Source organism: Macaca thibetana, chromosome 11 (genome assembly GCF_024542745.1).
Source record: "Macaca thibetana thibetana isolate TM-01 chromosome 11, ASM2454274v1, whole genome shotgun sequence".
Lineage (NCBI taxonomy): Eukaryota > Metazoa > Chordata > Mammalia > Primates > Cercopithecidae > Macaca > Macaca thibetana.
Window position 1 is genome coordinate 63682405 of NC_065588.1, and position 25106 is coordinate 63707510.

General features: G+C 41.6%; 1 long non-coding RNA gene across 1 annotated transcript in view; it reads left to right on the top strand.

Annotated features, from left to right (window-relative positions):
- Positions 1–24420, top strand: part of LOC126930992 (uncharacterized) — a 110488-nt gene extending 86068 nt beyond the window's left edge. Inside the window, exon 4 of the long non-coding RNA XR_007717757.1 lies at positions 24189–24420. This is a non-coding gene — a long non-coding RNA (uncharacterized LOC126930992). The remainder of the gene's footprint in view (positions 1–24188) is intronic.
- Positions 24421–25106: the final 686 nt, after the last annotated feature.

Sequence of the window (25106 nt, forward strand, 5' to 3'; positions counted from 1 at the left end):
AAAAGCATCTGGCATTCTTGGTTTGAGTAGCCTTAACCTTTCGGGGTGCTGGCTGTTGCTGTTGGTGATGGAGAACTGCAGGCCTCTGGGATGGGCTTCAGGAGGACAGTGTGGGGGTGTCTTGGAGTACAGCAGGCTGAACAGAAGGTTCTATTTAGCTGTCGCATGCCAATCAGAGCCGCTGAACCGTCTGTGATATAAATGACTTAAAAATGTTCTCCATTGAAAAAAGGACTAGTTCTAACACTTTAAACATGTCAGCTCCAAGATAACATTGGAAATGATGTACATGCCTCTCCCTGCCACCGCCAGCGATGTCTACCTCCTCTATTCAAAACTCTACATCGTTTCCCAAGGCCTGGGAGCTCTTGCAGGTGGTTTTATTTAGAGATCCCCAGACTTACATTTGTTTGTTTGCCTTGAATTCCTCTAGGGCCATCCAAACAAAAACAAATGGCTTAGAGTTCGCTCTTGATTACCTATGCAAATAGTTGGGAATCTTGAATACTATGTATTTGCCTTTATTTGGGCTTCTCTATCAGTTCCTTGGCCAGGAACCCTGCCCCTCACCTTTCCAATTCTCCTCTAGGCTCCTCTTACACAGCAGGGTCACCCATTGAATTGCCCTTTGACCTCTATTTAGCCCAGTCCTTTCTCAGTTAAGCTGGGCTTCTGCTCCAGGGTGGGGGTGATGGTGGGTAAAGCCTGGGCTTTTGTTTCCCCTGTAATCTCTAAATGCATTGATAATTTATTCTAGTCTTTCTCATTGCTGTCACATGGCTGGAGAAAAGAGCAGTGCAGTTCAGATTTCAGAATTCAAGACTGGGTTGAATAAGGGGACAGTGAAGGGAACTCTTTTTATAACACGGTCACTGGAAAGGTCCCACAGCTGCTGCCACTCCCAACCCCCACCTGCCGTGATACTTCCACTCCTTTCCTCACACAATCCCCCAGCAGCCTGCAGTGTTCTCTGTGCACAAGCTTTGAAGGCAGAAATTCCTGTGTTCAGATTATGAGCCCACCACTTATTAACTGTGTAACTTAGGGGGAAATTACTCAACCGCTCTAAAGGTTGCTCTTCATCTGCAAAGTAGGGTTTAATGGCACTTAATGCAAACAGCTGTCATGACAATGCAGTGAGAAAATTTGTGTCACTTTCTGGTGTAGTTCCTGGCACATTCAGACTAAACTAGTTGTGGTTGTTATTAATTAAGACCCGGATTAGGTTTTATCTTTTCTGTGAACTCTAACCCAACTACTTTATATCCTCCTAAACAATATACTGGTTTTCAATTTTAACAAAATTCCTGTAACTAATAGACCCAAAGGTGAAGTGGAGTAGAAGTTTGTTTCTCAAATTACAGTCCAGGGAATAAGTTCTAGGTTGTGGTCAGGGGAAGGTGGCAAGGCACAGTCCTTTATAAATTCAAGGTGATGTCTGCTCTTCTGTCCTCGACCAATGGCTTCCAATGTCATTCTATTCATTGTCTGCCATTTTATCCTGAGGGACGGGCAGGAACATGGAGGTGCATATGTGGGATGTTGTATGTCCCAGGTACATTGACCCTGTCACAATCCACCAGGAGAAGCTTACTACAGGGCCACAGGCTGCTTCCAGGGAGGCTGAGAATGTGGTGCCATGGGGCTTCCGATTCCCCGCTGCAGTGAGGAAGAGGAGAGGGGATTCTGATGATCGGCTACTTAACTCAGACTCAAATCTTTTTTTTTTTTTTTTGAGATGGAGTCTCGCTCTGTCGCCCAGGCTGGAGTGCAGTGGCGCCATCTCGGCTCACTGCAACCTCTGCCTCCCCCGCCATTCCCCTGCCTCAGCCTCCCGAGTAGGTGGGACTGCAGGTGCCTGCCACCACGCCTGGCTAATTTTTTTTGTAATTTTTAGTAAAGACTGGGTTTCACTGTGTTAGCCAGGATGGTCTTGATCTCCTGACCTCGTGATCCGCCCACCTCGGCCTCCCAAAGTGCTGGGATTACAGGCGTGAGCCACCGCGCCCAGCCTCAAATCCTTTTTATATGTGTTAGGGGCATATTTTCCCTTAGACTGTCTGCTCCTTGAATCAGAGACCTTGTTCTAGCCCTAACCTTCAAGGTTATGTTTGGTAACAGACATGCAATAGTATCCTAAGAATACTTTGGGAATTGAGCTAAATGAACAGAAGTTCTATACTTTGGGCAAATATCTCAGATTTGGTCTCCCTTGAATCTCAGTGTTACTTTTGAGTAAAATGGACAAGCTTTGACAGGTTGGATTAGGGATTTCCAGTGTTGGACAATTTATTCTTCGTAACAATTCAAAGATAATAACAAAAACACGGAGAGTTTCCCAGTGATATGTGGATTCCATGAGCAATTCCCATCACTAAAGTTACTAAATATAATTATTTACTGATATACTATAGGGTATGTTATGCTCTTAGTATTATCTTTCAATCATCTTTTAAAATTACAGATTCATATAGTCTTTTCTTAAAGATAAATAGCATTTCTGAAAAGAAGTAGAGTTAACAAATCATACTTTTGTAGGATTTCAGGGTGAAAAAGAAAATCTGATGTTACACTTTTTTAAAACCTGCAATTTTAACCTAAAAGTCTAGTAAAAACATATATTTGCATTGGTAAGACAATTTTCTTACCTCAATTATGATAGAAAATATGCAAATAGGAGCCAAGTAAAGTATAAGAGACAGATCACTAAATTAGGTATAAATAAAAATAAAGCAAAACAAGATATTTTAAAGTTCTCCTCCTCTAGACACTTGTGCCAGTTAAGTTACTGTCTCTGAGCCTCTGGCCCACCTTTTTCTTCACTACTTTTTGATGTCAACAAGCTTGACTCTGCAAAGCACTGTTGTGCTTTGCCACCTGCTTCCTTAGTCTACCTCTGCCACTGCATGGCTGCAGATTGTAGAGCGGGCCGAGGGCGAAGGGTCTTCCTTCTTTCCTTTTGTTTCGTATTCTTGTCATACAGCCCTCACAAAGCTTCTTCCTCCCACATTCAAAACAGTTCCATTCAGTAGCGGCGGTTGAAGCCAGGTTGCAGTTTTCTAGCACTCATGGAATCAGCCTCCTCACATCCTTTAGAGATGTCAGCAGCAGTCAGTTGATATCTTTTTTTCAGGGTCTTGGGGGACCTCTTGAGCCCATGGAGCTCATCCTCCAATCTCAGAGGAACCAGGGCCAGCCAAACAGCTGCCCCTTCCGAGGGGTTTGAGTTTCAGTCCATGGTGCCTCAATGCCGAGGTTCTAAGTTTTCATAAGTCTGATTTCTTCTCTCTGTTCCTCCTGGGATTGGTAGCTGCTTCCTGCAGCTGCTAGCTTCCTGCTACCTTCTCTTTCTGTCTTTTGTTTTTTCAATACCTTAGTTAACAATTTTTATTATCTTCTCTCTGTTAAAATAACTGGCTTTGGCTGGGCGTGGTGGCTCACGCCAGTAATCTTAGCACTTTGGGAGGCCAAGGTGGGCAGATCACGAGGTCAGGAGATTGAGACCATCCTGGCTAACATGGCAAAACCCCATCTCTACTAAAAATACAAAAAATTAGCCAGACGTGGTGGCGGGCACCTGTAGTCCCAGCTACTTGGGAGGCTGAGGCAGGAGAATGGTGTGAACCTGGGAGGCAGAGCATGCAGTGAGCTTAGGTTGCGCCACTGTACTCCAGCCTGGGTGACAGAGCAAGACTCTGTCTCAAAATAATAATAATAATAATAATAATAATAAATAACTGGTGGTTTCTGGCTTCTGACTGAGTTCTGATTAATAGAATAAGTGAAGTTCTTTCTTTCAACAAGCAAGTGGACCAAAATGCTATATATTTGAATCACATCATCATACTTGGTTTTAGGTTTGAATTTTTTAAAGTTCAGTTTAATGATATGTCCTTTTACTAAAAGTTATACTTAAGCAGCTGAATGAGATTTGTTTCTGCATTTGGTATTTGGATGCAACTTTGAGAATGAATTGATTTTTTGGATAGTCTTTGCTACTAATTCTATTCTCTTGGAGGCAAATGTTTCTCTGTGCCTCGTTTTCTCCTCACTCTACTGGGGGAAAATAGTGTTTACCATCAGGTGACCTTTACCACACCTTCAGACAGGTGAACTGTAGGTCATATTATCATCTGGCTAGGGACAAAATGACTCGTCTTTGGGAACTTTTCTGAAGTCCGACATTTTAAAATGTTTGTTTGATGGGCAAGTTTGGTTTCTAAAATACCAAACTTACCTCCTTGAATTCTTAAGCAGAATATGCTAAGTATATTTATAATTTTTACTAACTCAGGATTATAATTTTTACCCGTAAAGTCTGTTCAGCATTAAATACATCTTTCTCCTTAGGGGTCATTGGCAGGTGGAGGGATGTTTCCTTATAAACAAAACTGCCCCAGACTAATCATAATAATGTGGAAGGTAATGAGACAACAGCATCAACTAAGGTTTACAGTTATTGAACTCTTACTAAATGCCAGATGCTTTTTCAGGTCCTTTATACACATCATCTCATTTATTCCTACAGCAACTCTAAAACTGAGGTACTCCTATGATATGGTTTGGCTGTGTGTCTCCAGTCAAATCTCATGTAGAATTGTAATCCCCACATGTCAAGGGAGGGGCCTGGCGAGGGGTGATTGGATCATGTGGGCAGTTTCCCCCATGCTGTTTCTGTGGTAGTGAGTTCTCCTGAGATCTGATGGTTTAAAAGTGTTTGGCAGTTCCCCACTCCCTCTCTCCTGCTGCCATGTGAAGAAGGTCCTTGCTTCCCCTTCACCTTCCTCCATGATTGTAAGCTTCCTGAGGCCTCCCCAGCCATGTGGAACTATGAGTCCATTCGATCTTCTTTCTTTGTAAATTACCCAGTCTCAGGCAGTCCTTTATATCTATGTGAAAATTGACTAATACATATGGTTATCTCCACTTTACCGATGAGGAGATGAGAAACTGAATTACTTCCCAAGGTTCTACAGCAAAAATTGACAGAGCCAGAATTAAAGTCAGTCCAATCCTGAAACCCACTCTCCAATTCACTGTTTTTGCATTTTTTTTCTTTTTGCTTTTAATGTATACATTCATTTAGGAAACAAGTTCAGGACTGACCATGTGAAGGTCATTGTACTCAGAACAGTGGGAATTACCAAAAGGACTGAGACACAGCCTTGCCTTCAAGGAATTTATAATCCAGGAAGGCTATCTTTTAAAAAGTACTAAAGTACTGACTATAATACTAAGTGATATGTGAAAAGTGTCTTGAGGGGTAAACTGCCTCTCAGAAGCACCCCAAAGAGCAGGCAGCGCAGCCTGGTGAGATCAGGGAAGTCTATAATGGGCAGGTAGAAGTTAGCCACAATCCTGAAAGAATGCGGGGCTGGGGGTGAAAAGAAGGGCAGGAGGAGAGGGGCAGGCTGGGGGTCGGGTATACTTGGGAGAGCTGGGAGCAGAGAGGTAGGTAAGGTAAGTTGGAGCCAGGTTGCTTGGAAGCAAGCTGATTCTTCAGAGACCCTTCCTATTCATGTCACAATCTTTGCCACGTCCAAGAGCACTGAAGTCATCAAAACTCTGACCTTTAAATGGGCAAGACATTAAAACCTAAAATACTGAAGATGAATAAGAATCTGTAACCAGCCTTTACTATGTGCCAGACACTGGACTAAGCACTTTAACAACCCCAGAAAACAGGTTGATATAGTTTGGCTGTGCCCCACCCAAATCTCAAATTGTAGCTCCTATAATCCCCATATGTCATGGGAGGGACCTGGTGGGGAGTAATTGAATCATGGGGGTGAGTTTTTTCCATGCTGTTCTCATGACACTGAATAGTCTCACAAGATCTGATGGTTTGATAAAGGAGAGTTCTCCTGCAAAAGCTTTCTTGCCTGCCACCATGTAAGACGTAACTTTGCTCTTCCTTTGCCTTCTGCCATGATTGTGAGGCCTCCCCAGCCATGTGGAACTCTGGTCCATTAAATCTCTTTCCTTTATAAATTTCCCAGTCTCAGGAATGTCTTTATTAGCAACATGAGAACACACTATTACACAGATACTATTATTGTCTCCATTTACAATGGGAGAAGTGAGGCAGAGAGAGGTTAAATAACTTGCCCGGGGTCACTCAACTAGTATGTGGCTAAGCCGGGATTTAAGCTCAGCCTGTCTGGCTCTAGAGTCTGATGGTCTTAGTCACTATTATAAAATGCTTTTAAAAAGAAAAAGAATGAAAAGAAAAAGTAAACACTATCTGAAATTTTCCCCTGAAGCAAATGGTGCTCAGAAGGCTCCTCTGGGCACTGCCCCCCCTCAGCCCTGCCCAGGCTGTGAGGTCTCTTCTCTCTGTTGAGCTGAGCCAGGGCCTTGCCAGATGTGGACTTGCCTATCCCCCGGGGGACTGCATGGCCTTGAAGGTGGGACAGTGTCTTACCCTCCAGCACATGCACACCGAGCAACTTTAGAACAACTCTTTTCTTTCTAGGAAGAGACAAACATCTCTTGGTCACACTCGGCTCTCTATTAGAAAACAAAAGATGTTTCCTCTACTATGATTTTGGAATTTTCACTCAAGTTGGGTCAGTCCTTTCAAGATCCAAAGCTGTCTGTGACTCTTTTCTTTATGTTAGCTGGTCTGGCAGGATTCTGATTTTAGTAAAAAAAAAAAAAAAAAAAAAAAAAATCAGTTCGCCTTTTCTGGATGCCAAGAATAACTGATGGAAATGAGGCAAGTGTAAATGAAAGAAGATTTACTTACAAGGAAAAAGGAATCAATGCAAACCACAGCCTCATTACTGAGGTTTAGAGACTCTGGTGGAACAACGGAGGATGTTTAGTCTTTCCTGAACGACTCAGACTTGTTTCTCATTTCCTGAGATGTCTCTGGAATAGAATTAAAATACAGTATATACTTCATAAAACCAAACTGAACAGAAATTAATCTTTTCTTTATGATTCTGAAGGTAATTTAGGATTTCTATAACAACATGGTGCCCATATTATGAAAGTTATATAGTTTAACAAAAACTAGTCTGATTATTTGAACTTTTGGGGTGTTTAGATTCTTGATAAATAAGAGTATATCATGTTCAGATTTTGCATGGAACTTGTGGAATTAAAATCTAAATTTTAAGATAATAAGAATAAAAAGAAAATCAGAAAATCATATTTCATAACCATTATATAGACTTGGATGGAAATCTAGAGATCACCTAGACCCATAATCCTTTATCTTCTAGGCTCACAAAGGAAATAGTGTTTGACTAAACCTGAGGGACCTGAGTCTTAGGACTCCCAGCTTAGTGCTCTTTCTGGGCATCTAATATATCTGACTAATAATATATGAGGGGTAAGGATAAGATCCAGCCTTATCTGATTGGTTTTGATATTGGCTCATTCTAAATGGTATGGTTGACCTGTCTGAGGCAACTCAAGATTGAGAGTCCAAATTCACTCTATCACTCTATGTCCTTGATTCTTGCATCTTTCTCCCCCAAATATCATACTGAAAAAGTAAAAAAGTGTATCGGTGTCAGACACAATAGTACTTATATTCAAATCTGGAATTACAAAGACATTTGCATTTTGCTTTGCCCATATGTTATGGTAAAAATGTGAAGGTTTTAGTGCTTATTTTGCATCTGTACCTCGACTCTAAATCTAAATTTAATTTTCCCTCATTGAACTAAGTAAGCAATATTTTTTTGGTAAAGTTAATTTAATACATCTTAATAGAAAAGCAATTAAGGGCACCTTTAGCCATTCTGATGTAGACACTAGAGGCTCTTAAAATACACTGTTGGTTATCCACGCTTGGTATTACCTGGAGATGAGAAGGCTGCACATGAGCTTTAGGCACTTGTGCAAATCATTTGCCTTCACCAGTGTCCATAACAGATCTGCTTTTCCCATAATCCTGCTGAGCAGCCAATAAAGCTACCAGGAGGATCCAGGGCAATGCAAATGCTGCCTCCCAGTAGTATTTGTTATTTTCTAATTTATAGCCACTGCTCTCAGTCTTATCAAGTGGAAGAACAGCCAAAAGGGTTTTCCTTTTCTCTCTCAGTTCAAGCAAAGGCAGCACTAAGGTTCACAGTGAGAATTTTTATTTTATGTTATAACTCTACTTGAAGCTTAGATCTCATAATACTCTTCTTCTGGGTATTATTTTACCTGCCGGCCTGCTGATCTGTTATTATATGAATTGCAAGCTCTAGTCAAAAGGGAGGTGATTTAAGGAGACTGAACTGACCTGACCTGCAATATGAGTCAATTTGTTGGTGCTGGTGGGCCTGAGACAGACTTTTAGTACCTTCTTAGTGCTCAGAGGAACTGAGGCAATTTGAGAAGTTTATTAATTTAATAGCAATTTCACCATCCCTTTGGCTTTAGGCCAGTCCATTCATCCCTCTTAAGTACCTAAGTGTGGTTTTTCTCTCCAGCATCTAATTGTTGCATGGTCATCTGAGAAGGTCAGTAGCTGGTGAGTCCAAGGAATATGTGGTCAGGATTAAAGTGCTCCAACTTTGCCATTGTTAATTGAGGGAATAAAGCAGCAGAGAAAATGATCAATGAAAAGAGAACTGCATTTGGATAAAAGCAAGGCAAGAAGTATTATATGAAAAGGCAAGTTCAAGACCCAGAGTGGGATTGACTGAGAAAATTGGATTGTGTCAGTTACAGTTATTTGGTTGCAAGTAGCAGAAAGTGATTTGTTACTTAAGCAAAAATAAGTAAAATAATTTTAATTTAAAAATATTAATTGGATACTGGAGTATCTCATTCGCATTCAAGAAGAATTGCTTGAGAGAGTTGCCCCTGGCTCCAATGACGCTCTATTTCTCAGTATTTTCTTTTATTTGTGATATGTTCTGAATGGGTTAAATTGGGACAGATGACCACCCGATGGTCAGGTGATCCATCAGCCATGGCAAGGGTCCGGTAAGATCTCACGATTTAGATTTGACTGCTGAGGGACCACCTCTGGACTCAGGATAGATGCCAGAGAATCGGGGAAACTATCCTCCAAAGTGTTTAAGACAGGTCTTTGTTTGTGGGCTTGAGCAATAAGTATTCACAGCATCTTTCTGGAAAAGTCTTCCATTAGGGCAGCAGGGGCTGGAAGAAAAGGCCCAAGAGTCCGTTTCCGTGATAAAGCATTGTCATGTGCCAGCTTTGTAACTCTGGCTTTACTGTGCCTCAGTTTCCTTATCTGTAAAATATCTACCCTACTTGCCTTACAAAGGCATTGTGAAGATGAAAGGAGGTAATAGGTGTGAAGTGTAACTTGTAGCATGCTCAGACAGGCCTAAGCCTTGTTATGATGCAATTCTATAAGGACTGCTGCTTATCTGGGCTGTCCAGTCTGGGCACGTGAATTCTGCCTTCACTTGGCAGTGGGGTCCACCTTATTGAGATACTTGTCTGCAAAAAGCCTGAAAGGATGCCTCACTTTGATAATTTATGAAGATAAAATATTTGTGTCAGTTCACAATGATTGAATCTAAGCTATGGAGCTAGAAGCATATCGAGTTTACTAACCAGTATCTTCAGTGTGACAGTAATCTGTAACCACTACCATGTGCAGTGGATTTCTTCCCATTAAGGAGGTGATGCAAATATCTTTGATTTGGTCCAGTTTGTATCTTTTTCTGCTTTCCTTCATCTAGTTCACTGGTGCTCTCTTCTTGTATCCAATGCCATTTTTGAGTGACCTTTTCTCACAGTAGGACTTCCAATTGCAGCTACAGAGAATTTTCAGTTTCTTCATTTCACTCTTCAAAGTGTGGCCTTGTGGTAGACTCTTTACCAACTTTGTCTATTTTTCCAGCTGCTTCTGTTCTTAACTGCACTGGACTTTGGAGGTCCTTGCTTCTGTGATATGCTGTATGGAATGTGTGTTGCTGATGACTAATTGTTCTGGGTGTAACTTCTCTGGGCGACGTCCAGTTCTCCATCCCCCTGCAAAATAAGCCAACTCTGATTTATATGTCTGCGAATCTCTGCTGAGCCATGGTGGTGGTTGTGGAGGGGAGTTGGAGTAGAAATGCTGTTGGAAACAGTACAGTTTGCTATGGCTTCCAGCTCAAGAGCGAGTCAAATGTTGGCTGCTGCTCAAGGTCAAAATTTGGGCAGAGGAGCAGAATTAGGTCTTGTCCTATACAAATGTGATTCTAACGAGAATCCATCCATTCTTATTACTGGCTAAGTGGAAGGCCATGAAGATGGTTTCAAAGTTGGGAAGATGCAACCCTGAACCTTCTCCAGGGCTTCGATGGCATCTCTCGGAGTTGCTGGTGCAGGGATTCACACTCTGCCCTTTTGGGGGTGGACAAGTCACCTCCAGATGGAGGCACAGCATTTAGAAGATGCTTCCTCTGAAAGTCCCTCCTGGCTTTTGCATTTAATCATTTCTGACCCAGTGGCATTTAAATCCCAATGCCACCTTTGAGAGCTTTCCCTTACAGAAGGACTGTGGTGCCGCAGGCTGCCCAGACATGTTCGCATGCATGAGGAATAAACAGCATTGACAGACAAAAAAAATGGGATTATGGCACCTTTTTTACTGGCTTCCTGCTTCACTACCTTTGAGCATTTCCCTAGGTAAATTCCATTCTTCACTTTCCCACACCACTTCCAGTGACCAAATATTGTCACTTGACATGGAGCTCCGAGTCAGGCCCAAACCAAGGAAGTGACAGACAGAATGGCATAGGTGCAATGGTGATGCAGGTAACAGCCTGAGAAGCCATTCTGTTACCAGGACTCTTGTCTTAGTGGAAAAATGATCACACTAAAATCCTTGAATGGAATGTTTTCAAGACAGTTTTAATGGCACTTCCTCCCAAGTACATCCTTCCTTTTCAATCCCTGCAGGTTGCCACTCTGCATTCTGGAAGGCTGAATGTAAGAAGAAAATAGCAAACATGGAAACCCTTTCAAGGAATGATTTGAGTATATTTATTTTTTTATTTGTTTTCCAAAGATTTTCAGATTAGAAGTTATGCATATTTTAGTCTTAGGTGGGTAAGGTGTAGCATTTAAGAATCGTCTCTGTGTTTCTAGAACAAGAGTAGACATAAGAGAGAGGTGAGAAACAACATCCTAGTCAGGATAGACTAGGCTATGCTGTGGTAACAAAGTCTCTCAAATCTCAGCAGTTTGCTAGAACAAAGGTCTATATTTTGTCCAAGCTATAGATTCGTCATGGGTCAGTTGAACTCACTTCCACGTTGCCTTCCTGCTAGGACCTAGGCTAATGGAGCAGCATCTATTGGAAACATTCGTGGTGTTGTTACAGAGGGAAAAAAGGCATGGAAAACCACTCACTGGCTCTTAACGCTTCTGGTCATAAGTGACAAATGTCCTTCCTGCTTGAATTCCATTGACTAACATAAGCTATATGGCCACACCTGAGTTCAACAGGGTATGTTTTATCCTCTTGCAGGAGAACTACCACAGAGAAGGCCTCTGGGATATTTGGCAAGATCATAGTAATCCAATCTACTACCCCCAAGGTTACAAAATATTTAGCATGTGATAAAGATACATTTCAAATTATTGAAAGAAAGGATAACACAAGTGGTCCTGGGGAAATTGGTAGTTTGGAAAAATGAAATAAAATGAGGTTGTTATTGCATGTCATGCTTAAAAATAGAATGAATTCAAGCTAAAAAATAAGAAATATAGATCAGTAACTTATAATATTGGGTGTCAAATGCTTCTTTATGTATAAAACCAAAGGTGGACACTATAAAGGCCAAGACTAGTTAGAGCTCATTATAGAAAAATAAAATCCTTTAGTAAGTCAAAAAAAAAAAAAAAAAAAAGACATAAACAGAACTAAAAGCCAACAACAAAGGGATAAAACAACAAAAGGGATAAAAATATTTCCAATTTAAATAGCAAACAGTCAATGCTTTTTACTGATAGAGGAGTTCTTACTCATCAGGAAGATAAAGAGTTTGAGTTGAATAGGTTTTTGCTTTTTGGATCAGATTTCCTTTTAACCATGCAGAATCCAGGTGGGACCTTCTCTCATTTTGATTCATTTGGTGCATTTGGCTTCATTCTCTCATTTTGATGAAGATCCTCTGCTTCACCCTGGGTTCAGGCTGCATTTTGCAGGCTTCCCACGTGACATCCTATGTGGTCAGAATCAAGAGATCATTATCTCAGCCCCTATCCTGCATAGGTGAGGTTGGATTTCTACAGGCTTCTGCAGGAGCAGGCCAAGGACTTCCAAAATCTAATCTCATCTACTCACATCTCACCACCTTCTCCATTGCCACCATCATCCCCCTTGAGCCATTGCGGTCCCTTCCAAACAGCTTTTCTATTCCTGTTCCTGCTTCCCAGAATGCAACCTCTTTATAGCAGTAAATCAACTCCTAGCTTAAAACTCCTGCTTAAAGCTCTCCAGTGACTTTCAGGTGCACCTAGAATAAAATCTGACCTTTATCTTGGTTTACAAGGTCCTGTGTGAGCAGGCCCCTCCTAAGTCTCTGACTCGTGGCACCCTCTGTGCACTCTTCAGGCTGCAGCCCTGCGGACCTTCTCCCCCTTTCATCAAATGCAACATGCTTGTTCCTGCCTCTTGGGCACTGGCCTTTCTCTCCTGGGTCCCCTCTGCCCAGGAGGCTCCTCCCTGAATCCTCAGATGGCTGGCTCTATTCTCACGTTTCCACACTTAGAATCCTTCTCTGACCATGTAATTTGAGCACCAGCCCCTACCCCCATCACTCTTGAGCTCCTTGTACTATTTTGTATTGTTTATAGCAGTTACTGCTTATTCAGTATTATTTGTTTGTGGTTTGTTGTCATTCTCCTCCTACTAGATGGAAAACTTTGTGAGAACAGGACCTTGTCCATCCCCATGCTCACCACTGCATTTCCAGTTCCTGGGACATAGAAGGTGCTCAATAAATATTCATGGAACGGATGCATTCCTTAAAGGATAGTATCTGTTTAACAAATTTTCTTTTGCTATTCTTATTGACAGCACAACTTTGATGGATTATTGTGCTACACAACCTCCTCCCGGGCAGGGAGAGAGGGGGCACGGGGAGAATGAGGCAGAAAAGTACATCTTTGCTGGAGCCAGAAACTGATGCTTCTGTTTATTGTCTTATGGTATCAGCCTCTAAAAAAGATGTTTTATAGGGCATGGTACTGTATCTCCAACAAGAATGCAAGCTCTATTTCACAGATGCCTGAGACACAAAGGGCCCTGGTCACTTTTCCAAGGTGTCATGTTTTCTTTTGGCTCAAGCTCATACCCAGAAACCTGGATAAAATTCTGTACTGGAGAACCTGGGAGTTGTCAAAACTCCCTAACTTGTAAGCAAACTGACCACAACACATTAGAAGGAAGCCTTTCAGAAAAACTAAACATCTAATAGATAAACTCCAATAAGCTAAAACTCCACAATCTCACACCATCCCAAATAAGGCATCTGTTTAGCATAATGAGAAAAATATGGAATATGTGTCCAAACTTTGATTTGAATCATAGTTTTACCACCAAGAAAAGCTGGGTGAATAGAAAAAAATCATTTCAGGCCAGGCATAGTGGCTCACGCCTGTAATCCCAGCACTTTAGGAGGCCAAGGCGGTGGATCATGAAGTCAGGAGATCAAGACCATCCTGGCTAACGTGGTGAAACTCCATCTCTACTAAAAATACAAAACATTAACCAGGTGTGGTGGCACGTACCCATTGTCCCAACTACTCGGGAGGCTGAGGCAGGAGAATCACTTGAACCTAGGAGGCAGAGGTTGCAGTGAGCCGAGATCGTGCCACTGCACTCCAGCCTGGGCAATGGAGCGAGACTCCATCTCAAAAAGAAAAATTTGTTTTCCCAATCATCATAAAACTGTATTGTTGTTAGGATTACAAAACGAGGTCTGCAAAATTGCTGAATGTGGCATTGGGCATATAACTGGCAGTCAATAAGGGACAGCTGGATCTGAATAAATGTCCAGGCGAGTTGCTATATGAGGAAAGACTTCTCTGCCTCGAGGTACTATGTCATTCTAAAGGCAGACCAAATGTGTAGATGTTTAGGTACTATCAAGTCGGAGGTGCTGTATTTTTTTCTTTTCAAATTATTTGATATTATAGGGGAAAAAGATCAGAACTTCTTGGACATTTTTAGACTTGTTTTACAGTTAAGCATTAATCTGTGTAGAGGAGAGAGCTCTGTATCATTTTTGATGCTTGGAGTTTCAACAGGTATTAATGGTCCCTGTCCTTCCTCTTCCCGTGATTGGTGCCTTGGCTACCATGGCCAGCTATCTCCGATCTTCTGCTGGATCAGCTGCCCATCGCCTTGTGCCTTCTCACTGTGGGTACTTTTGATAGTATTGGGCAGATGAGGTGGTGAGTCTCAAAGTCCCACCGTGGCTGGGATCAGAATGATCAGAATGTTTCTAAGGGAGTCCCAACTCTGCCACTGAGATGTGTGAGCAGAGCCCATGCTTCTTTTGCATTTATCCTCTCTGTTTTCATTCAGTGCCTCTGCAGACCCTAATGTCCTAGGGCGTGGTGTGGATGGTTCTCCTCAGAGAATGGCTCTGAGTAACCTCATCTCTGATGCCAGACAGCAGTCACGGGGGATGTCTGCATCCTGCTCTCTGCCTCCACTCCAGACATTGCCTGAGCACACCCTTTGTCAGGGGAGCAGTCCCTATTTCCCACAGTCTAGGAGGGTGTTGCTAAAACCTTCTGTTTGATTCTTCAGGCAATAGATGAAATTTGTCACCTGAATCAACGCAATGCTTGTTGACAAGCACAGCATCAAGAGTTCTATCCTAATATAAGTGAAACTCTATATACATTTTAGGTATCTTTGAGCCTTTTTTCATTGAACTTTAATGGAATCAGAAGTACTTCTACCCTTTTCAAAAAATAGTTATTCTTAATAAGAACGTATGAACATGTGCTTACTATTCTTAATAACTATTTTTTGAAAAGGGACAGGAGCATTGCAAACAGGAAAGAAAATAAAGGGATAGCAGCGAAACAGAAATTTTGCATGGCAGTTTTTGAAAAGTAAAGGAGATATAGTAGGAGAAAAAACTCCAAGACTTACAAAGGCACTTCCTGCAGAAGGCAGGAGACCAGCGGGGAGGCTGCTATGATAATACAGGAAAGAGACAGGAGAGCAGGGTGGCAGCAGCAGTGGCAATGATGAGCAGTGGTAAGATCTGAAATCCAACAGCATTGTTCACAGATCGGACATGAGTTGTGATGAAAACAGGTGCCAAGGATGACTCAAACAATTTTGGCCTATGCAACTGAAAGGATGGGATTGCCATTTCCTGAGATAGGAAGGTGGAGCAGGATAGTGGGGACAAGGGAGCTTAAAGAGTTGGGTTTTGTAGGTGTTCAGTTTGAGTTTGAGATGCCCACTTAATAGAAATCTGAGTAGAAGGGTTGAGAAGGCAGTCACATATATGAAAAAATATATATCATTCATATGCAGTTTGAGAGAAAAACCCAGCCTTAAGGTATGTATCTCAGAACCACAGCATAGCATATAGATGGTGTTTAAACATTATCTATCTATCTATCTATCTATCTATCTATCTATCTATCTATCTATCTATCTATCTATCTAATCTATCTAGAGGGAGAGAGATTACTTTAAGAAATCCTGGGTGCCTAGACTGGGCAACTGGAGGGATAGTGGCTGCACACCTCTGTTTACCTTTCATCTCGTTTTTCAGAGTGTGTTCTGTTCTGTTTGGTTTTAATGTTCGGAGAGTTTTGTTTTAGTATTCCAAGTGGCCCTACACCCATCATTTAGTGTATGTTATGTTATGAATGTGTTAGCTCTGAACACCATTCCCAGGACCATTCTCTGGTTGGGGTAAATAGGGTAGAGGTTGAGCCAAGGGTCAGTTGTACTTTGACTAGCATTCCTCAGCATTTTAAAAACAGCGCTATTAACATATAGTTCACATACCATGTAATTCACTCAAAGTGAATTACATTTTTTGTATATTCATAGACTGTGCAAACATTCCCACAGTCAATTTTAGAACACTTCCATCATCTTCAGAAGAAGCCCAATGGCCTTTAGCTATCACTCCCTAGCCCCTACCCTGCCCTCAGCCATAGGCACCCATTAGTCTACTCTCTGCCTTATGGAGTTTCCTGTTCTGGACATTTTATGGAAAGGGAATTATGCGACATGTGGTCCTTTGTGACTGTTTCTTTCACCTGCATGTTTTCATGTTCTTTCATGTCAGAGCAGGTATTATTACTTCAACCATTTCTTACAGCTGAATCTTCCAATGTATGGATGGACTCCATACATTGGTGTATGGTAATGCTGCTATTAACATGGTGTACGAGTTTTTGTGTGGACATATCCCCCAGTATGTTTAGGATCTGCCTGAAACCCCTGACCATGTCAGGGGCAAAATAAGCAGAAGGGTGTTGGATGTGGTCCAATAACCTCACATTTACCTTGTGAAGGGAAGGAGTTTCAGTTTCAGTTCAGCATAGGAAGCACAATCTCTTGTTTGTTTTACCAGAAAGACATTCTTTGTTTCGCTCCTACTCTGTACCAACCATTTTCTCCTAGATGCTAAGAAAGAGGAAGAAGACAGGGCAAAATTCAAGAACCTATGTAATTTACTCTTCACTAATATTCAACCTAAACCTCCCTCTAACCACTGAACCCTTCACTCACTCCCATTTATACCCTCCATATTGTATTAATGCTCCCCTTTCCCCTGGATGCTTATGAGTATTTCAGATAAGTGTAACTGATCACCTCCTCTTTCTGCTTCCTCCTCCCCTGCTAGAGACTTGGCCACCTGCCAATCACAGCAGAGCACCTTAATTCCTTCAGCACATGGTCAAGGGGTCCCCTGTGTGTGCAGCTCCAGGTGTAACTCAGCTGCCAAAGCAAAAAGAGCACAGCTGCTTCTCAGCTTTCCAGGTCATTGGGAGGGGGCTAATGACAAGTGGGCCTCTAAGATACCCTCTGGGAGTCTACCCTTGGTAACCTTTGGGGAGTCACGCAAGCAGTTTGACTTAGGCCATCCCATGTGTCCTAATAACACTGTCTCATGTGAATTAAATAGCTTATTTTAAAAAATTCTCTCTCACTAAATTGTCATCTTCTTGTTGGCAAGGACTGTGTCTTATTCATCCTTGCAGCCTCAACACTATGCCTGGCATCCACGGACAATGCATTTTGCTTAGTTGAATAGAATGCTCAAGACCCTCAAGAAAGGGAGAAGAGAAATTACATTTACAAAGCACCTACTGTGTGCCAATCACTATAGTAGTCCACTTTATGTTTTATTAAACTCAGTCCTTAGAGCTAGAGTCAGCTGCAAGGGAAGATGATAACCACTATTTTACTGATGAAGAAGCTAGACTCCCTCCCTCAGAGGTTGAGGAGTGTGCTAGAGGTCACACAACCACGAAATGGCAACATTAAATTCAAACCTGGTGACTCCAAAGCCTATTCTCTTCACATCATGACACAGCCTCCAAGTCTGGTTGTGAGAAAGCATCAGACAGCAGGCATCCATTCCTTCATGCGTTCTTCAGTTCACGTAGATAAGTACTGAGTGTTAATTATGCATTACATACTGTGCTAAGTTCTAAAGCACAAAAATAAATAAGACATGGCTCAGCCTAGGAAGGGAGATAAGTGAAAACAATCATTAATTATATCAGAATGTCAGGTATGGCACTGTGAAGGATCTGATAGGAGAACCACCAACCTCAGCTTCTGGGCCACAAGAAATGCCATCAATAATTAGTGCCAGAAGAGTGTCTCTAGGGACCTACAGGAGTCAGCCAGTGAGTCAGAGGGGTAGAGTAAAGGGATGGGCTTAGATCCTCATTGGTAACATGGGGACAATGATACTCTCTACCCCATAGGAATTTTGTGGGGATTAAATGAGTTAATTCAAGAGCATAAAATAGTGCCTGACACACAATATGTTCTCAGTCTATTGTAGCAGCTATTATCATTATTTATCTTAGATGAGCCAATCATTTGATGAAAAGTATCATAGAACTGTCCAGAATAAAGCAGAGATGAGAACATGGCTACAGAGTGCATTTGCCCGGAATCCTGAATCCTGAATCCTCCCGACTTGCTGACTGTCTGACTTGAGCTGTTTAACCATTCTGGCCTCCAGTTTCTCCTCTGTACCTTCTCAGGGTTGTTGTAAGGATTGAGATAAAACAGGTCATATGCTTAGATCAGCATTTGGCAAACAGTAAATACCGTCACCTTCTGGGCTGTTGCAAGGTGCTGTGGAAGCACTGAGAAGGGTTACATGAACTAGACTGTCAGGGAAAGCTTCCCCCAGGAGCCAAAGCTTGCCTGGGTATGGAAAGTGCAACAAGGTGAGCCAAAGCTTACCTGGGTGTGGAAAGTTAACAGGTAGGCTAACCAGTCCTGAGGAACAGGGACAGTAGCCTGGTCAGAATGACACTGTTAAAACTCAGAAATGTGGTGTGGCTCAGTGAGTCCTGAGAACTGGAAGCAGCTGAAAGATGTTGGAAAATAGAGGGTGACGGCCACAGTGTCAGCAGGTCTGGAGAATGAGGGTGCATATTGCAGAGTAAGCAAAAGGGTTGGAACTCTATGCTGGAAACTGCCTGGCTCTGTTTCACGCATCTGAAGGGGGTGCTCTCAACTTCTTTCTTAGTGGGAATTCCCCAGAATATTACTAGTATGCTGTTGTTTGCCAACACATGCCATCCATTTTGAGTTACACCATTGTTTTTTTCCCCTATTTCTAAGTCTCTGAGATGGGGGCACATCTTCCAGTTGATGCTGGTACAATTCCTGCCCACCTGGACTGAAGGTGAGGTCTTCCAGGGAGGGTTTGCCTTTGCTTTGGCCAGTCATCAAGGACACTATCTTAAGTTCTCTGGGTAGGGGTTTTGGAGTTACACTGGCAGTGTCAATTCCAACAACAAAGCCGCATGAACAGCTTGTAGTTCAAATTCTCCAGGGAGATTTGCTCCTTCCCCCATCAGCAACGTTCAGACATACAAACAAGTTTTCTTGCTGTCTCTTTTTTGTAAGTTGTGTTCATTTCTCATTTAAACTTACACTGAAGAATAGCTGCTTCGTATCCCAGCTTTATATAGGGCTTCCTATTAGACTACCCATTTGGAGCATATTTTTTCTTTCTTATTAGTTACTTTTGTGTCTTAATCAATAGCACCTCGGGTTCAGTGGAAAACAGTACTTAATTTCATGAATGGATGGTCTCCTTAATACCTATTGATTTCCAAAAGGAAAGTCAATGCTGAGGTGATGTTTATTTAGTGTGTGCGAATCTATCCTTTACCCATGCGATACAGGATGTTGTCCTAAACACAGAAGTCACTCTATGTATTCCAGACATAAAGCATTTAGCACAGAATTGAGAGTTTTCATGGAAGAGCTGGGGATGCAGAGGTAAGGGCAGCTGCTTGCTGGAGACCAGGGTTGATGATGGTGGTGATCTCAGCCAGGACACCGGAGCAGGATGCTCTCAAATGCTCGTGGAAATGGCTGCAATTCTCAAGAATCTTAGAGACACTTCATAAACTACTTCAATCTGCTGAGGCGAAGCAGGTGGTTCTTAGAGTTCTTTGGGAACCACTGGGAATCTCCCTTCTGCTTCCACATCTGTCTGCAACCACCTCTGGAAAATAATAACGGTTTCTGCGCCATTTCTGCATTCCAAATCTCCAGTGAGTTTCTTTCAGTGGCAAATTCTAACCTGGATCCATGCTGGGAAGAAAATTCACAAAACCTGGTTGCCAGACTTAGAGTGGCAGCAGTGCTGAGTTGATAACGGATCAACCAACACACAGGGGAACCAATGCCTTTTTCCAAGAGCAGTTTATTACTATATATATATATATATTTTTTTTTTAAGACCACTGGTGAAGAGGAACAGTGGGCATGTGACATTTAAAGACTCCACCAACCACATTTCTCCCATTTCAATTTTTGGCTCTTCTACCATCAATGATAGTTAATAGGGACCCACTGGTTCTGAATTAATGCTAATGAATTATAAAATTCATCTGCATATGTCCAAAAAGCAAAATTCTGAGATTCTCCAAGATATATTAAAGTCTGTGATCTTTGGGCTTAGTCCCATGTGAGGGGTTGCGTGAGGAGGTGGGAGAGGGGACAGAGAAGGGTGCTGATACTGGGACCTCACATGGCCCCTGAGTGACCAACAGGCAAATGCCAGCAGTGTCTCAGCATCTCTCTTCAATCAACATTCATAAAGCAACCTCTATGTCGACAGGTTCGTGTTAGTCTCTTAAAAGATAGAGGAAAGACATGACCACATGACCTTGATTTTCTGGGAATTCATAATTGACTTGGGCAGATATATGAAGCAGCCCTGTCTCCATCTCCTGTCTCTCTTTCGAGGAGGATGCTCCTGGAAATCTGGGCCAGCCACAGAACCCTGTTTGTGCTGCGGATGCTGTGTGGAGAGGTTTTGCAATGCCCGAGGGAGGCTGGCACACCAGGGATGGAGAGACAGTCAGCCGGAGCCCAGTGAGAGCTGGCAAGTTTCTCCTGCCCCAGGCAGGAAACTCTGCACTATTTAGAAGTGTCACAGCAACTCCTGAAAATGTTAATCAGATTGCACACGCAACAAAGAAGGAGGGAAGGGGAATATGACTGATCAGAAACACCTTGTTTTTTTTTTTTTTTTGGACATGTATAATAGTTTACTGTTGTAATTCCTTTATACCATGTGTTAGACAACTTAGCTAATATGTTAATTGATTTATACAATTCCTTTCCATTTTCAAATGGAATCTTATGTAAGAAACACCTCTTAATAAGACAGCTGTAAATGTCCTATTCGAAAAGCAGCTGGTCCCTGCCATGTTCAGGCATCAATATATTTCACATCATATTAAGACCATACAGGTAATCTGTACTAAGCCACTCTTATTATTTCTATTTGGTATTTATTTTAGTCAGCTGGGGGTTTTTTGACAATTACATTTAATTTGGATATTTATGAATAGGAGTTCAAAGAAACAAACTCTGCTGCTTTTCTGCCTCCCTACCTGTTTTCTTAAGCACTTGTAGAAATAAATAACCAAATTACTCCTATAGGAGGAGTTCGGCAAGCTACATCGTTTGGGTCAAATCTGGTTTGCTACCTGTTCTGTAAATAAAGTTTTATTTACAAATAAGACTTCATTTGTAAATAAAGTCTTATTTACAAGCCATGCTTATTCATAAGCCATGCTTATTCATAAGCCATGCTTGTTCATTTGCATATTGTCGATAACTACTTGTATGCCGAGTTGTGCAGTTAGGAGAGAGACTTGTATGGCCTATGAAGCTGAAATATATTCACTATGTAACTGTTTCAAGGAAAAAAAAAAAGCTCTCCAGACACTGCTGTTTAAGAATATAATTTTTAGCATAATAACTCAACTCCAGTTCAAAACAAATTTCCCTTTTAAAGGTTACCTTCCTAATCCCTCACTCTTTCTTGGCAAAAAGCATGTTTCGACATTGATTTTGACCAGACTTGGATTCTAATCCCAAACTTTCACAGACATCTAACAACAGCTAAACAGAATTAAAAGTAAATTTTATGCATAGATTCCACAATGCTGCTTCCTCCAATGCATGCAAGGTATTGAGAATTAAGCATGTTGAATTTTAGCAGAAATTCACAAGGAGGGGAATCAGAGCAGTTCTAAACCAAAATCATGGCAACAACACCACATGTGAATCTCATGCACATCATCTAGCCAGGGCGGTGAGAATGCATTTCACGATAGGGAACAAAGCTCCAAGTTATAATTAAGCTAATTGATCATTTCAAATGTTTAGTCTTCTCTGCTTGATAAAAGCAATAATGGGAGAGCTTATCAAGCAGATGTGTAAGTTAATCATAAACTTCTTCCGGCTTCCCATTTCCCAAGGACCAAGTGTATCTTTGTCTTTGAGTACAGCAGGCCTGTGTGATTCCAGTCTGCAGTCCTATTGTGCAGCTCTGTACTGAGAACACAAGAGCATATAATGCCCTTCTGTTCAAAGGTCTGCTCAGTGCTGTCTCGTAGACAATGGCACCAAAATGTATTTTGTTCACGCGTGGTAGATGGATGATTTCCCCACATGTACTGGGCTCTCCTGTTTCTCTGACCCCATTTTCCACCTCTCTGACTCTGGCCCCCTGCTTGCTACTTCCTTCCTAAATATCAACTTGGCTCCCTAACCTGCCTCAGGTATCTACTTAAATGTCCCCTTAACACAGAAGCCTTCCTTGATTGCAGTTTCTAACAGAGAACCCTGGCCCTTTACAGGCAAAAGGCTTTTCCAACCCCTGCTGTTTAGGAACATAACCTCTCCAACACTCTCTATTCTCTTTAAAGGCCTTTTTATATTTTTCATAGCATGTATTGCCACCTGACATGTCATATGCTTATTCATTGGTTTTGTGCTGCTTGTTTCCTCCATTGAAGGCAGACACTTTGACACTTAGATTTATTGACTGATGAATAACCGGCTTCCAGATCATCTACCTGGCAAGTAGTAGGTATTTGGTAAAAGTTTTTGAATGGATAAATGTGCGTTTCTGTAGGTAGTGAAGTTTGCTTTTCATTTAGAAAGGGGGGGAAAAAAAGAGGTATCTTGTCTTATGCTTATTAAGCCTTCCATTTTATTAATGGCAGTGCAATGAGGTCATTGAGAAAACATATTTTATTCACAAACAAACCCAAGTTCAAGTCTTTACTCTGCCATTTAACAACTACGTCTGTAACTTAACCTCTCCAACCCTCAATTTCTTAAACTGTAAAATAAGTACACTAGTAGTTATTTCACAGATTTGTTGGGATTCCATGAGATGATAAACAAAGTATTTACTGTGACATATAATTTGTATTTTAAAACATCTGCTGGGCGTGGTAGCTCACGCCTGTAATCCCAGCACTTTGGGAGGCCAAGGTGGGAGGATTGCTTGACTTCAGGAGTTTGAGACCAGCCTGGGCAACATGGTGAGACCCCATCTCTACAAAAAATTTAAAAAATTAGCCAGGCATGGGCAGGGCGCAGTGGCGCACGTCTGTAATCCCAACACTTTAGGAGGCCGAGGTGGGAGGATTACAAGGTCAGGAGTTTGAGACCAGCCAGCCCAATATGGTGAAACCCCATCTCTACTAATAATACAAAAAATTAGCCGAGTGTGGTGGCAGGTGCCTGTAGTCCCAGCTACTCGGGAGGCTGAGGCAGGAGGATGGCATGTACCCAGGAGGTGGAGCTTGCAGTGAGCCGATATGGTGCCACTGCACTCCAGCCTGGGCGACAGAGCCAGACTCTGTATCAAACAAAACAAAACAAAAAAACGCAAAAAAATAAAACAGAAAAAAGTAAAATAAAATAAAATAAATTAGCCAGGCATGGTGGTCTGTGCCTGTAGTGTCAGCTACTCAGGTGGCTGAGGTGGGAGGATCACTTGAGCTTGGCGGATAGAGGATGCGGTGAGCTGTGTTTGCACCACTGCACTCCATCCTGGGCATCAGAGCGAGACCCTGTCTCAAAGAACAAACAAAAACAGAACAAAAACACATTGTGACTAATGCCTGTAATCCCAGCACTTTGGTAGTCTGAGGAAGGTGGATTGCTTGAACTCTGGAGTTCTGTAGCGGGGCAGCATGGTAAAACCCCGTCTCTACAAAAAATACAAAAATTATCCAGGTGTGGTGGTGCTTGCCTGTGGTTCCAGGTACTTGGGGGACTGAGGTGGGAGAATTACCTGAGCCTGGGAGACGGAGGTTGCAGTGAGCTGAGATCATGCCGCTGCATTCCAGCCTGGGTGACAGAGGGAGACCCCCCTCTCAAAAAACAAAAACAAAAACAAAACCAAACCCATTATCTTTGTTATTTCACAGAATTCAATAATGCACACATTTCAGTTTAAGTTGACTGTCACCTGATTCCTGAATCTGGACTGATATTGGATAACGAACTGCTAAAACAGAACCTTTACTGTGATTTCAGGAAAAATGCTTAACATGATTATATGACAGATTGAAAGTGAAGTTATTAAAGCATAGAAGAAAACTGAAAATGAATTCAGTTGAGGGGTCATGTGTTTGGTATTTTTGCTTTATATAAACCTTTTAAAATGTATTTAGTCAAATTGATCTGTCTTTTCCTTTATGACTTTTAGGTTTTGTACCATAGAAAAAAGGCTTTCCCTACTCAAAGGTCGTAAGTACATTAATACAATATTCTCTTCTAAAATTGTTCTGGCTATTTTTTTACATTTAAATTTTAGATATGTCTAGAATTTATTTTCATATATGATTTTTTTGAAATAGCTCTCCATGTATCCATAATGAACTAAATCACTGTCCCAGTACTGCAGTATTGATAATTTATACTATCATTAATACTCTTAAATAGCTAGTAGAGTTCATCTTTTTCATTTAGGGTTTTTCAGAAATTTCATGATTTTTCTCAGATGTTAATTTCAGTTGTAAACTAGCCTTTTGATAGTTTATTCACTATCATACAAAGTTTATTAAAAATTTTCTTATCATTACAATATTGAATCTTTCTACAAGATAACTGCTACTTTTTATTTGGCTACTTTTATGCCCTTTGGTCAAATTTTAAAGTTCTAAAAATATATATGTTAAGTTTGTTCTTAGATATTTTATAATGTTTTCAGATATTATTATAAATGAGCTATTGTCTTCCATTACATTTTTATAACTCACTAATATTTGACACAGAAAAACTTTTTAAAAATTTTTTTAATGTTTTTCTTTTCTATTATTATACTTTGAGTTCTGGGGTACATGTGCAGAACGTACAGGTTTGTTACACAGGTATACATGTGCCATGGTGGTTTGCTGCACCCATCAACCTGTCATCTACATTAGGTATTTCTCCTAATGCTATCTCTCGCCTAGCCCCCCACCCCCTAGTAGGCCCCGGTGTGTGGTGTTCCCCTCCCTCTGTCCATGTGTTCTCATTGTTCACCTTCCACCTATGAGTGAGAACATACAATGTTTGGTTTTCTGTTCTTGTTTTAGTTTGCTGAGAATGATGGTTTCCAACTTCATCCATGTCCCTGCAAAGG